The 14,723-nt window shown below is 40.1% G+C and overlaps 1 long non-coding RNA gene across 1 annotated transcript; it reads right to left on the reverse strand.

Annotated features, from left to right (window-relative positions):
• Positions 1 to 9,947: 9,947 nt before the first annotated feature.
• LOC121365348 lies at positions 9,948 to 13,120 on the reverse strand. The gene is made up of 2 exons (XR_005956997.1): positions 12,997 to 13,120; positions 9,948 to 10,485 (listed from the first exon to the last, which is right to left on the reverse strand). It is a non-coding gene; the product is annotated as an uncharacterized LOC121365348 (long non-coding RNA).
• Between the last annotated feature and the right edge of the window lie 1,603 nt (positions 13,121 to 14,723).

Below are 14,723 nucleotides of genomic sequence, written 5' to 3' on the forward strand. Positions count from 1 at the left end.
GGGCTGAGGTTTTTTTTTTTCCGAAGGGGCGGTGTGTGCGCGCGGAGCGGCCGCGCGGGGGAGGGGAGCGGCGAGCGCGGCGCTGCCGGCGGCGGCCGCGGGGGGCGCTGCGGAGCCGGGCCGGGGCTGTGCCGGGCCTGAGCAGGGGCGTCCCGTCGTGTCCGTCTGTCCGGGGGCAACCGTGACCCCCCCCGGGCATGGGCAGGGCTGTCCCGTCTGTCCGAGGGTGACCGTGGTACCCGCGGGCCTGAGCAGGGGTGCCCCGTCGTGTCTGTCTGTCCGGGGGCGACTGTGACACCCCTCGGCATGAGCAGGGGTGTCCCGTCTGTCCGGGGGTGACCGTGACCCCCCGGGCCCGTGCAGGGCCGTCCCGTCATGTCCCGACTCACCAGGGCAACCGTGACCCCCCGGGCCCGTGCCAAGCTAACCGTGACCCCCGCTCGGGTCTCTCAGAGGTGTCCCGTCTGACCGGCATAATCGTGACCCCCCCCGGCACCTTCCCCCCGAGGCCCCGCTGCAACACCCACAGGCTCTGCAGGCCCCGTGTGCTGTGTTTTCCAGCGAGCAGGAGGGTTTGGATGTTTCTGTCCGTCCTTTGTCCCCCGAGGGACAGCTGGGGAGGCATCAAGCACACCTTGGGCAGGGAGATGGGTCCCGAAGCAGACCTGGGTGGTGGGCCTGGAGCTTCGCACGGAGAGAGAGCTTTGCAGGGATGAATGACGCAGCGGATGCTCCTGGCCAGCACCATCCCACACTGCTTCTCCCAATTCCACCTCAGCACAGATAGTTATTTGTGTTCATGGAGTGTCAGCTTTTTTAAGACTAGACTTGTCAATGATATGAATGTCTTAATATAATTTAAGAAACTGTGGTCATTAGCTTTCCAAAGGAGTGTCCAGTACATGGAACAAACAGTCCTAATGTGTTTTTCGTTTTTTGTTTTAAAGACTTTTAATTTTCTGCTGATGTTTCCACTATAATCTCAGCCTTATTCTTTCCATTTCTCCACTTTTCTCTGTATCTGTTGCTGGTTGCCTACAAATGATAGCTGGAGTGTTTAATGTATATTTCTTTTGTGAGCTAGTGACTGCAGGTGTGAAAATGTCAGTCTGACTTTCCATCCCTGGGCCCCTCATAAACTATTAATATGGTGATTCCTTAAACAAACAGCTGGTGTTCATGGTTGGTTTTCCTGTGTCTATGAAAAAAAAAAAGTATAAGGTCAATTAGAACATTATTTTATGTTTAGCAAAACAAGGCCATGCTGAAAACACAAAACATCTAAATCCAGATAATTATGCACGCTTGGTTGAATCAGTAATTTTTTGCTTGGTTTCACGTGGCCAAACACGTAAATATATATCCAAAATTGCCTTGCAGGCAACAGATAGTGCAGGTAGTTTTGTGTCTGCATGTGGCCAAAATGAGATCCTTTTTCTGAAGAAAAGTGCAGAAGGAAAAAAAAAAGAAAGGCCCTCTTAAGTAGACGAATTATACACCTTACTTGAGCCTACTTTTAGTTCTGTGGGGTAAAATATTTTTTGGCCTGAAATGCGGTGTGGGCTCCAGTCAAATATAACCTGGTAACATAACTCTGGGAATCATTAGTGTTTTTTTAACTGACCAGCTCCCTGTTTAGACAAAATTTTATTTTCAAACATAGTGACAGTAAATGCAACTATCTGCTCTATTTTACACTTGCCCCCTTTTTAGCTGTGTGTCATGTCAGAGAAATCTGGGCTTGTCAGAGGCTGGATGAGGTTGGCTCTGCCCACGTGGAGGTTGAGGCATAATGATCTTATTTTGTATGGGCAGTATTTCCCAGTGAAGGACAACTGGAAACAGCAGATGTAAATTGATGGAAATGAAAAAGCCCTTAAATGAAATACCTCTTTAACAAGTAAGGTTTTCTGCACTGCTCTCAGTCTGTGATTGGTTGAGTGGGATGAAGAATCCTGTAGGAAAAAATAAACCGAATCAAAGAAAACTATGGCACAGATGTGACTATTGTGTAGTAAAAACTGTTTTAAGTTATATTCTGATTAAATGCTGGCTTTCATTAGACAATTGCCAATGGACAAAAGAAAATTGACATATGTGTCTCTGGATGAATTCTAGATTGTGATTATACTGAGAAAGTTTAATTTCAGGTATCAAAAATCATCAATAGAACTAAAGGCCAAACCCAGATAAGAAAGAATGGGTAAGAAAACAGAGTGAAGAGAACAAAGTGTTTTTACCCAGTATGTGTTTAATAAGGAATTAAAATGAAATGGTGAGTCAAAAACATGCTGTGGTTTAGGAGACAGTTCCGTGGAACACAAGCTGAAGGGAAACTACTGGCACTAACAGCAGCCATGTGGAACGAAGGGATGGTGTGTGAGTTGAAGGGAATTTATTGTAGTCTATGGAGGATAATAAACATTAGGACAAATTTTAATAGGCCCCAAAATGAAAGAAAATGAAAGAATGAGCTAGTAAAGATTCTTGAAGATATAATTTAGTCCCTAATGACTTCAAGCTATACAAAGCAGTTAAGTTTCAAATATCCATTTTATACTACTGGGATTTTTTTAGTCATGAGCCAGGATGGAATTTACCTTGAAAACCTTAAAAGAAAACATGTTCTAACTTTAAAAATCCAGAGCAAAATCAGTCAGTCCTCTGGGACTACACAACTTTATTTAGATGTGCCAACGAAGGACAAAGACCCTGATTTAGAGCAGAGGCCTCTTCATTTATGTATGTGAAGTGTGTGTACTGACTGTGTGTACTCACTGCTAGTGAGTTAGGAAGGAACACAATTACCAAGTGCCTTGGATAATTTTCTTGTCACTGCCATGCACTTAATTCATGGTGGATGCCCTTGATTACATAGAGGTAGTCACATACTTCCAATTCTGTAAATGTTCCCTGTGTTTTTAGCTGTGTATGATCAATACCACTTTAAAAAGTAGCAAAATTTGTTATAAATTAAATAGGATATCTCCAAATGTCAGAGCTTTGCCTGGGAAGTTTTACAATGGCTTTTTATTAGGACTGTCCACAATTTAGAATCAGCCAATTTACCACTTTAAGCCTGCTATTTTACAAATATGTGCAGGAAAAAAAGCCCTGTGTGCTTTTTTTTTTTTTTTTCCACCCTTTTGCTTCATTAATTTTAGTAAGGTTCTGTCTGAAAAGCTGTATTGCCACATTACATACCCCACCACTTCTCCGTAGTAACCACTTTTGTCAGGAATGATAGACTGTTCCTGGAAAATCTGCTCTCCTAAGTAGCAGGTGACAGACGGTGTTTTCCAGGTGGGCTGAGCTCCACATGAGGCAGGGGGAGCACCTGTTCTGTTCTTAGAATATTCATGCAATTTTTAGAGGACACATCAAGTTGGTCTGCATTGTATTCAGTGCTGAGAGTAAGAGGAGGACAAAACTTCCTGAAAATGCTTCATGTAGAGCCAGATGTAGGGAGGGTAGATGAAATGGGCAGGAATCAATAGCTTTTGGTTTGATTAGGATGAATGGACTTTATTTGGGATAAAAAGAGAGAGAGGGTGTCAATTGCATGAAAGCATTGTCAGATAGCAGAGAACACCACTTGAAACTATCTGCTTCCAAGGTGGCAAGTTGCTAAATCGAAAACTAGTATGCAATGTGATTCTACCACAGATAAAGTAAATGCTCTTTGAGGATGTATAAATAGAACTGTAATGAGTAGGCAAGCAAGTGGGGTGATTCCTGATCTGTCACTCTGGCACAGTTAAAGTCTTACATTTCAGACCGTAAACTAGACTAAAACTAGAAAAAGGTAAATTAATTTAAAAGATGTAATAATAAAAATACGGTAAGGAAGAATTTAGGTAAATGTGATGTGAACTTGTTTAGTAGACAGAAAACAGAAGAGGTGATATGTTTTCCTACAATTACTGGTAAAAAATTAACCAGAATGGAGAGGAAGAAATGGTTGTCATTAGCTAATGTGAACAAAGCATGAATCAATGACCCCCAGCTGAGTCAGAGGCGGTGTGTTGTGTGGTTTTTGTCATTCTGATTTGTTGGTTTTTGGTTTTTTTTTCTTTCTCTTCAGACAGAACCCACAGCTATGTAATTTCTACAGTTTACCTGCTACAGAGCCTTGTAGTACATGCTTTTAAACTCCTGTTTTCACTTTGGTTCTCCTAGAGGTGCCTAAACAGTCAATGAGAAGGTAGTGCACTGGTCTGTGAGTCCCATGAGCACCTAGAAACAGCATGAGAGTAAAAGGTGTCAACAGACAATCCTTTTCCAGGCAGATGTATTGAAGAATGTCTTCCTTAAGTGTCCTTAATTGCCTCACCTTGAAGGCAATTACATTTTCCATTTCCATAACTGGCACTGGAAAGGTGATTCTGTCTCTCGCTGCTGTAGTTACGAGTGACGATCCTGTAGTGACCTAGTTGCAAACAGGTTATTAAATCTGTTTTCTCATGTACCCATGTTGTCTTTATGTTTTAAATACGTCTTTTTTTCCTCCCTGATGCTTAGCTGCTGGATGTGTTTATGAACAAAACATCCATTCACTTTTCAGCTCTTTCTTCTGTGACTGTATTAGGACAGAATTAGACCTTGTTTCCACAAGAGGCTCAGTTTAGCAGCGTGCTTAATAGTACACAAGAGTATTAGTAATAGGAGTTATAAGTCCTAATTGAATGGGAGTTTCATGGGTTTTAATATAAAAAATATCATGTATGGTTTTCTAAAGTATTTAAAAACACTCATTCTGTACAGGATAAATAAAAATTTAACTTACAAAAAGTTTACTATTTTCACATTTGTGAGATCTGAACTTTAGGATGACTGCTTTTTGAGCAGTGCACAAAATCTTCCATGAAGTAAAAAATCTTCTATTATTTAAAAAAAAAAAAAAAAAAAGGTAAGGTAGCCTTCCAGACCTTTCTTTGTAAGTATGAGTAATCTGTACAAAGAAAAGCACACATTCTTTGCAAAGCATCCTTACAAAAAATGGAGTTTAGGGTGAACAGCCTCATAAGTAGCAAATTGGAAAAATTGGGGCTTGTCTGACAAGTTCCTTGGTTGCTTTTAGGAAGTTTACTATGAATTTGCTATTATTAATGATTAAAAAAGCAGCTTGAGCTAAGAAAAAAAATAAAACACCTGTGTCACTGGGCATTTTTTCATTTTCATATGACTGGTTTTTAGTTTTTGCTGCTGCTAATTAGTGAGCATTATTTAACAGAGCATTAAGCTGGGAAACTTAATTCAGAACAATTTTGGAAGCTATGAGAAAAGGAACCCAATAAGAACCAGTCATTTTGTGAAGCGAGAGACTGGAGGACTAATGATTGTTAAAAATAGCTGGGCTGTCTCACTAGCTGCTTGTAAGGCTTAGTAAAAGTACATAGAATTAGACTGTAGCTGCAAACTTTCATAGGAGAATGCAAGGAAGTATTTCTAAGCAGTGATGCCAATTAGACGCAGGGCTGGCTGGCTGGGGTGGTTGTGAAACTGCCTTTTCTGGGAATTAGTCATGGCAAGACTAGACAAGGAGTTGTGTGGAAGCCTCAGCCAAGAACGGCAGACCTTTGCTTGGAATGAAGTACATGGCCAGGATAGCTTTTCCAGCTTGTTACGTCTCTGCTCTGACTTCACGTGAAGGGCATTGTATGGGTTGTAAGTTGTGTAAATGGTGTTAAGAGTTTCTCTGTGTCACAATACTCCTTTCTGTGGTGAATGGGAGGGAATAAAAAATGTCTATTGCTGTATCAATAGGGAGCTTTTCTCTTAACAGGGTATGGGATGAACCTTCTGCCCCTGACAACTTGATTTTTCATGGCACAGGAGAGCAATCTCATTGTGTTGCTCCTTATGAGAAGTGGGAGTCAGTGCTGATTCACCCCCCTCACCATTAACTGCAAAATTAGATACAGGATCTGATATGCACATGTCCATACATACATATTTGAGAGCAAAATGAACTGTGGCCTTCTTTGGGACACAAGGAAATAAACACAGTCATTAAAGAGTCAGCACCGTTACCACATAGTGAACCTTTACTCACTGTTCCCACCTATTGTTATTTGAAATACCCCGTTTCCTGTTTTCTGTAACTGTTGCCAATGGTCAGGATTCAGATCTCATTCACATCAGAGTAACTCTGGTAGCTTTGGGACATCAACAGGGAAAAGGAAGTGAAAAGCAAAGTGACTATGATGAAGTAACCCTGAGTTTCCACTGAAGTGCAGAGGGTTTAGTCCCAGTCAGTGCCAGAGCTCAGCCTGGCATGTAGGAATTCAGGGAAATTGCTGTTTGCTGTGTAAGCCCCTGTCAATACACTCACACTGCTGTCATTACTGCTATTGTGCACTAGGATGACAGCGAAAATAAAATGAAAAATACTTACTCTGTACGTATCTGAGATGAATGGGCATATATAACATATAAACACACATAATAGCTAGTTACTTTTGCATTCATGGAGGCTTCTTGGGTCCTCATTATGAAACTCTGAAGTCATAAGAAAAATTTGAATGACTGTGTAAAAAGTATTTTTCCTGAATTTTTGTATTACAGCCTGGTTAGAAAAAAAAAAGAAACAAAAAACACCAACCAACCAAACAAACAAAACCCAAACAAAAAACCTAAGCAACAAAAAACCCCACCCTTTGTTCAAAGTGTGGGAGAAAGGATTTTTTATCTGAATTCCGTAACAAATAAGCAGAAACACACACATAACTGAAGGATCAGACCCATAAAGGTACCTCTCAACTCTCAGTCATTTTTCTCTACACATAAATTTATGGGAAATGTAAATGCCAGTAAAGCATTGTGAATTAAAAAAAAAAAAAAAAAAGACACTGCCCCCAAAAACCAAAACAAAAAACACCAACCAACCAACCAACCAAAACCCAAACAAAAAACCTAAGCAACAAAAAACCCCACCCTTTGTTCAAAGTGTGGGAGAAAGGATTTTTTATCTGAATTCCGTAACAAATAAGCAGAAACACACACATAACTGAAGGATCAGACCCATAAAGGTACCTCTCAACTCTCAGTCATTTTTCTCTACACATAAATTTATGGGAAATGTAAATGCCAGTAAAGCATTGTGAATTCTTGGCTGGTATTATCTCTGGGTCTCAGTTCCCTAACTATACAGAAAGGATACTACTTCCTTCCTTCATTCTATGCCAAATGTAAGCTCTGGCCCAGAAGAGAGATTATGGCAGAGCCAAAAAATTAACTCAGCTCTTCTGAGTCCTAATCCAGGCTTGATATCATAAACTCATCTTTCATTTGCTTTTGAATAACAACCAAAGTGTTAACCTTATACCCATACATTTGCAAGCTGGTTAGTTCTTATCTGTGGTGATCATTGTGTATCCTGCTGGCAATTTCACAGCCTTTTAAAGCTTTTTCCTCCTGAATACTTTTTTCCTTTCCCCAAGAGATAGGCAGCTTCCTTCAAGACTTCCCCAGCTAAGCTTGCCTGTCTTCTTTGGTGGTGTGTGCTCTGTGATCTTCACCTGGTGCAGAAATAATCTATGATTATTTTTTATTTACATGTCAGTGTTCTCTGTCTTCTTTACCTGTTATTTGCATCTAATCTTTCTCCCTTAAAAATATGTGAACTTTTTTTAGGAGATGTCCTAGAAGATTTTTGTCAAATTAAAATGTTTTGTTTTAAATGAGCCCTTTTTGGAGTTTAAATGCTCAAGGCAACTTGCTTTTTTCAAGGGACAATGAAGTTAGTAAGCACAAGAGAAACCAAAAATCTTTTTTTCTCCATTTTTTCCATTCTCTTGTAGTTTAGGGAATTTATTTAAGTGGGGATTTTTTTAAAACCTCATTTGACATTCATTTGGAAATCATGAATTTCAGAGGCATGATAGAAATCAAAAGTTGTATTCAAAGCAAATAGATTGTCTTCTTGTTTTAACTGGAAGGAGAAAATTTTTGACCAGGAGATCTTTTTGGTATCATCTGATTTAATAGGCAATCACACTTTTGTTTATAGAATGCTGATGGTACCCTTGACGTAAATGTGTGTATGTTTTGTAAATTTGAATGTAAATGTTCTAATTTTAATAAAAGTAAGAAGTGCTTTCTCATTCTTTTTAAATATCGTCATTATGAATGTCTTCAATACAGTAAAACCCTGAAGAGTTTTTCTGATTTTTTGGGTCTTGTCCACTTGGAAACTAATCCATGAAAATGAATGTGGAAATAATTTGATCAAAACGTTACACACATGAAAATTATTAAGACACCATCCTGCACATGTGAGTTGCTAAACATTTACTCAGTGGTAACCCAAACTATGCAATAGTCAAGCAAATTGGTATAAGATGCTGTGGTGGTTTTGCTCTACACTATGCCTACAGAAGCAGTCATGCTAGGAAAAAAACATGAAAATTATACTTCTGTAGTTATTATTCTTCATTGCCTATATTGTGATAACACCTAAATGCATCATCAGTGCTGAATGCCATTGGGCTACATGTGGAAAGAACAAACACTAAGTGACAGTCCTCATCCCAAAAGGATTAGTTAAACATGATTTTAATTAGGACTGATTGGTGCCTTTATAGAGTCTATTTCTGCCACTAACGATTTCAACATACAACATATTAATTACAACTGCATTTTTCCCAGTATCATCAATAGCTGATCTCAGGGATGTCATCTGGGGGCAGGATGCAACATGGCAGTTTCCCGTCTTTCAAGGGGTCCCAGCTGAGCTGAGTCACGTAGCAGTGGGAATGGAAAGGAGGAGGAGGAAGGGGCTGGCCCTGCCACTGCCTGAGTCAGTGATGCTCTTGTTGCTGCATTTGAATGCTTGGCTTTTGATGGGAACTGCTGGACTCATGATCTGTCTTGGAGGCCTCATGGTGCTAGCCAAGCTGTGAATACATCCACACAGCCAATCCCTTGCCTGTTTTTGGAAAAAAGATAACAGACAAAGCAGGGTAAAAGGGAGCTACACTGTTCCTAATTTGCAGAGCAGGAGATCTGAAACACCAAAAGTTTGTCTACACAGGGAGAATTCCACTGCTGTGAGATTCTCAGTGGAAATGTTTCCTGCTCACTGACAAGCAGTATCTGTGTCCAGATGAACAGATGGCTTTTGCTTCGTGGTTGTTGCAGGGTGGGAAAGGCCTCTGAAGTAAGAGCTTTGGGGGTTTCTATCCTTTGCTCCTTTGTGCTGTTGCTGGGCCCAAAGCACTACGGAATTGCTCTCTAGCTTTTGGCTGATGTACATAGTGTTATTTTTTAGTGATATGGGCAGCAACTGTTGAAAAGGCCATGTTTCTTTTAGGGAGGTTGTCTTATAATTTGAAAGGGAATATTCGTCAATATGATCACAGGGGAGAAGTTGTAGAAGGAAAAAGAATAACTAGTCAGAGTGTTGTGGAGAGCAGTGAGGGCAGTGAAACACAAAAATGTTGGGCATTCTCCTTCTTCAAAGGTGAGTAAAAACTTCTTATCTGAATGTTTAAAGACACCAGCACACAATGGTGCATGTGTACAGATAATTAAAATACCATCAATTCCCTACCTCCAAGAACTGTAACTCAGAGCATGTTGTGTCTTGGCACTTTTGTAAAGTATCAGACAATGCTATAGATGGTGCTCACAAATTAAAATGACACAAAAATCAAAAATTAAAAAAAATGCAATTAAATGTGAATAAGGTCTCCTGGAGGTTTTTCTGAAATAGAAACACTGCTTGCTCAAGTAAAATTCCTTTTAATCCAGTAACTTTCTATCTTCCCAAATCCCTGTGGGATGAAAAGATGAGCCTTGTGGCATGCTTGGAAGGTTAATGAATGTGGACTCTAAACACAGTCTCGGGAAGTACTTCTTATTGAAAGTATGTTATGGAAAGTGTTTAAAAAAGGGTACTAGTATGAGCACTTCTGTGACTTATAAGAATAATTCTACACAGTGAGTAAACATGATTTTTTATTCGCTACTTCCTCTGCCATTGAAATACAGTACTGTGAATATCATCCACAGGTAAATAGCTCCTGCAAGCACTGAACTCAGCTGGTTTCATGCAGTCCTGCTTTGTCAGAGAGCAGCATTCAGCAGTAGCTCTTAGAGCTGAATAACCATGGGGGTAGCTTCAGGTAGAGGGCCCAGCATCCACCTGGAACTTAATCTGCACATAGCCAAAGGGCAAGACACCTGCCACAGCCTCTCCAGCCGGAATAAGTGGTTGTGCTTGTCTGGCCAAAGAAAGAGGTGTTTGCCAGGACTGTTATTTAACCTGCAAGGTGCATCCTGGGGTCCAGCAGTGACTCAAAACACAAACCTCCCATCTCAGACTGTAACCCAAAACAGTTCTTTCCAATCCATTCTGTTGCTTCCGACAGTGTTTCCATGTTGATTTTTTTTTTTTTTCAGTCTTGAGACACATCCATGTATCCATCATCCATGCTTCAGTCTTGAAATGGCATGTGGAACATTCATTTTCATACCAGGAGGCTGAAGTAGGACAGAGACAGATAAATACACAACATGTGTAATTCTTTTATCCATCATAATCTCAGTGGATATACTTTTATTTCAGTACAATTGCAATAGTACAGATGACTTACACAAAATCTCTAGAGCAACAATCTCTTTGTCAAATGACTGTTCTTTGAAAATTCAATATAATGGCAACTCCCAATATATTTGATTACTTGTAAAATTCCCTTTTTCCCTAGCCCCTCAAAAGTTCTTCATGTGCCTGATTGCATCTGACACTCACACAACTGCTAAAAAATTTAACCTTTATTTTTAATTCTAAGACCATTTTCCTGGAGACAAGCGAATAGGTGACAATCTGAATTCTAACATGAAAATAATAGGTCATCACTGGATTTTTACATTTGAAGAAATCCCAAAGTGACCTGGTCAATAACTGCCCAAACCTGACACTGACACACCTGTGATATAAGAAAATTTGAAGTTTTAGACCAGTATAATGAATTTTAAGAAGACTGACAAATAAAATTTAGGATTTATTTAATGTATCTGTAGGATGTTGGTTTTAGTATTACAGGAGATCATTTGGTTTCTTTTCATGTTTTAATATTACCTCAATCAGGTTAAAAATACAGAATTATGGTCCTTCTGCTGTCTTCCCAAGAGATTTCTCTGGTGTCTAATTTAGATTTCATTAGGCTAATATATATCATTAATTAGACATTTCACTAATAAAAGAATAGATTTTCTCTTATCAAGAGAAAATCTATAGATTTTTCTCAAGGGAACTCTGACAGATCTAATTTTCCTGGACTTCATGAAAGAATTTGAACTGATATTGCATGTAGAATTATTATTAATATTTCCATTCCATATCTTGGCAGGCAGGAGAAGTAAGAATGTAGTGATGAAATATACTTGTGGCACAAACCAGGGAGATTTTGTCAATACAGAGATGGATTGTACTGTAGCCCCACAGGAAAAGAAATGGCCTTGAGGACTGGGGTAATACCAGCTGAAAGGGAAAACCAGTTTAAATTCAGTGTCACGCACTTATGTACCAAACCCAAGGATTTATTTTGCACTGTAGGAAATCATCAGTTTGTCTTGACAGAAGAACGAGTAGGCCATTTAATCTCTGATCAGGAGATCACCTGATCGTGAGATCAGGAAGAATTTCATCTGGTGGCAGGAAGGTAAATGAAGTCGTGGGGTGCAAAAGGCATTTCCAGAGTTAGATGCTAATGTGGAAAATCCTAAGCTGCATCATGTCTGGAGCCCCATATCTAACGGGAAATACACTGCATGAGCAAATAGCAGAGAAGGGTGACGTAGCCTAGAGAACTTTTGTTGAGAGAGAGAGAAATACAAAATTATGTTCATTTAGGCAAAGAGAGATTTTGTCCTCTGAATGAAGAAGAAATATCAGAGAGGAAGAACATTAATAAACATGACAGGCAAAAGAAGAGTTGCATAGAAAGTAGTTATGCAAAGGTTCTGATTGGAAGCTAGGATGTTTTATGTATTTTGTTTGGACTGGCAATTCTTGTAGTAGGGGTAGTGGAATGAAAATCTCATTATTAACAGTAAAAGAAGTCAGCCCTGCTGGATCAAGTGAGTGCTGTATCAGTTTCAGTATTCTCTTGTTCAATCATGATAAATTTTGTGCAGAAATGCCAGGAATTCAACCTCAGAACTTGTGATAATGAAGGACTAGATTCACACTCTCCCTTTAAAATAACAAGGACAAAAGCCCAGTGGCAATATTTTAAGAGAGGGAGAGTTTGTGAGGCTGTGTGCTTCCTGCAGTCCATTCCTTTTGTACTCCCTTAGCATTCAGTACTGCTGGACTAGTGATGTTAGATACTACACTTGTGCCTTAAAAAAAATCTGTTTGTAGATCTGTTGTCCATGAATTTAATTTCTGTTTGTTTCTTCAGTGTAATTTTATCAATGATTGTCTGTTTAGGGGTTTAGGCTCTATATGTGGACATGCCCCGTCCACTCATCTCACATGTTGCAGCTCTGAGCAGCAAAAGTATTTACCATGCTGGACTCTTGTGATTGCATGTGTCACCCTTGTGTCATCATGAAAATCCTCTACTATGGGACACTTTTAATATTAAGATATGTTTAGCTTCTTAGGAGCAAAATATTATGTTTCTATAGCATAGAAACCAGTATTCGGATGGCACCACAAGTTCTTTAGTCACTAAGCAATATTTGAAACAAATAAATATGCATTCAATTTTTAGGACACATAGCAGACATATTTCAGCCTTTAAATAGGCTTTTTGCCTTTTGAAATAACCACTCAGCTAGAGCTGTTATCTCAGTTCTCACTTTCAAGCTCTACCAAGCAGCGAGGGCCAGCGGTGATTGCCCAGCAGCTGCGCGGCACCCAGCAGGAAGCAGGGGAAGTTTAGTGCAGTTTGCAGCGCCGTTGTTTAAAGGACAGCCGCGACTGTCCTTGCGTGAGTTTCAGATAACGGAGCTGGAGGCAGATCTGAGCTGGCACTTACTCACCTCCAACACACCTCAGTCTTTCAGACTCTCCCCTGGGAGTGGATATTCCATTGTCTGGCATCTTCTCTTCAACAAGGCTGCTCTTGTCGTCAGGGTGACTGTTCTCCATCATCGCTGGCATTTTGCCTGTACCTGCCACGTGTCCTTGGATGTCATGCTTCCTATCCTTATTGTTTATGAGTTCAGGTAGTCATAAAGAACTCAGGAAATGTCTTTCTGGGAACCCCCAAATATTTTTAAAGGCCTGTTTGGTTTTTTTTTAACTTTCCTTGCTCATACTTTTTTTTGCTTAGATTTTTCAAATAAGGTTTGCTTTCCTCTTTTGTCTATAATATGTCACATTTCTCAAATCAAAGCTGCAAATGCTTTCATAAATAGGCAGAAGTATTGTCTGCCTTCACTTCTGTTAGTAGAATATCTCTGCTGCAATAATTTTAACAAGGAGTGCATTGAATTTATTGAACTTATTCACAAAGCATGTTTATGACCATTGTAGTGCTGGCTCGGCAGCTTCTCACTCTTCAGAGATGGAAACACATTACTGTTAAGAACGGTGTACAGTGATTGCTCTTTCCCATTTTGTGGCTAACAGGAAGTATGTTTAAATTGTGGCATGATAATAGACAGCTCAGAAGAGGAACTGGAGCAGAAAAGCCTGTTGCATAAATGGTAGAATTTTATAGTATTGAGTAAATGTTTATAATCTGTAGTGGTGAGTTTAGAATTCATGACAAACTGCAAGCATATGATTTTTATTTTTTTCTTGAGGACAAGGATTAAAGGATAGTTGAAATCCTATTTGTACTGGCAAGTGATTCATGTTTGCAATTGACATCCAGAGGTTCTGGTAGGTGCTGGACTTGTGGCTCATTGGTTAGATGATATTGAACAAGATTTTAACCTTTTCCAGGCATGCACAACCTCAGATCACAATCATATTAAGAACTGAGGAAAGGGATGATTTGATGTCTTTAAAAGTCAGTTCAGTATCCTGAGCTTTAGTTTGTCAATAAATTTCATGAACTCTGCATGTGAGATGGGAAGGCTGAAGAATGTTTTTGAGCTTTCAGATTTAACAGTGCAGCACAGCTGCATCCCAGCTCTCTGTTAGTATTCCTGGATCCTGCTTTGGGCTGTGTTTTTGCTACTGCACGTTGCTGGGTCATTTTAAGCTTCTCATCCAACAACACCCCCAAGTCCTTCATCTCTGGGCTGCTCTCAAGCCATTCATCCCTCAGCCTGTGCTTGTCCTTGGGATGGCCCTGACCCACATGCACGGCCTTACACAGGACCATGGTGAACTTCAGGAAGTTCCCATGGGCTCACCTCTCCAGCCTGTCCAGGTCCCTCTGGATGGCATCCCTTCCCTCCAGTGTGTCAAACCTGCTGAGAGGGCACTGACCCCCCTGTCCCTGTCACCAAGAGAGACCTTAAACACCACTGGTCCCAGAACTGGCCTCTGAGGAGCAGCTCCCACCACTGTTATGCAGTGAATAGAGTGAAACACCATTGTACAGTGAGACCCTTGGGGAAGTGGACAGTATTAGCAAGAGCATACTTTTTCTACATTAGCTTATTATATAATTTCAGTATAACACATTTTCTCTATTAATTCCTGGAATTCATAAGAGTTTGTTTTTCTCTCTGGTTATTGCTTCTGTGGCCCTGTTAGGATCACTTTTAGATTGAGTTAGGCAAATGAAGACCACTTTCTGAAGCACTTTTTC

The sequence above is a fragment of the Pyrgilauda ruficollis genome, unplaced genomic scaffold, assembly GCF_017590135.1.
Source record: "Pyrgilauda ruficollis isolate IOZ18807 unplaced genomic scaffold, ASM1759013v1 scaffold12, whole genome shotgun sequence".
NCBI lineage: Eukaryota > Metazoa > Chordata > Aves > Passeriformes > Passeridae > Pyrgilauda > Pyrgilauda ruficollis.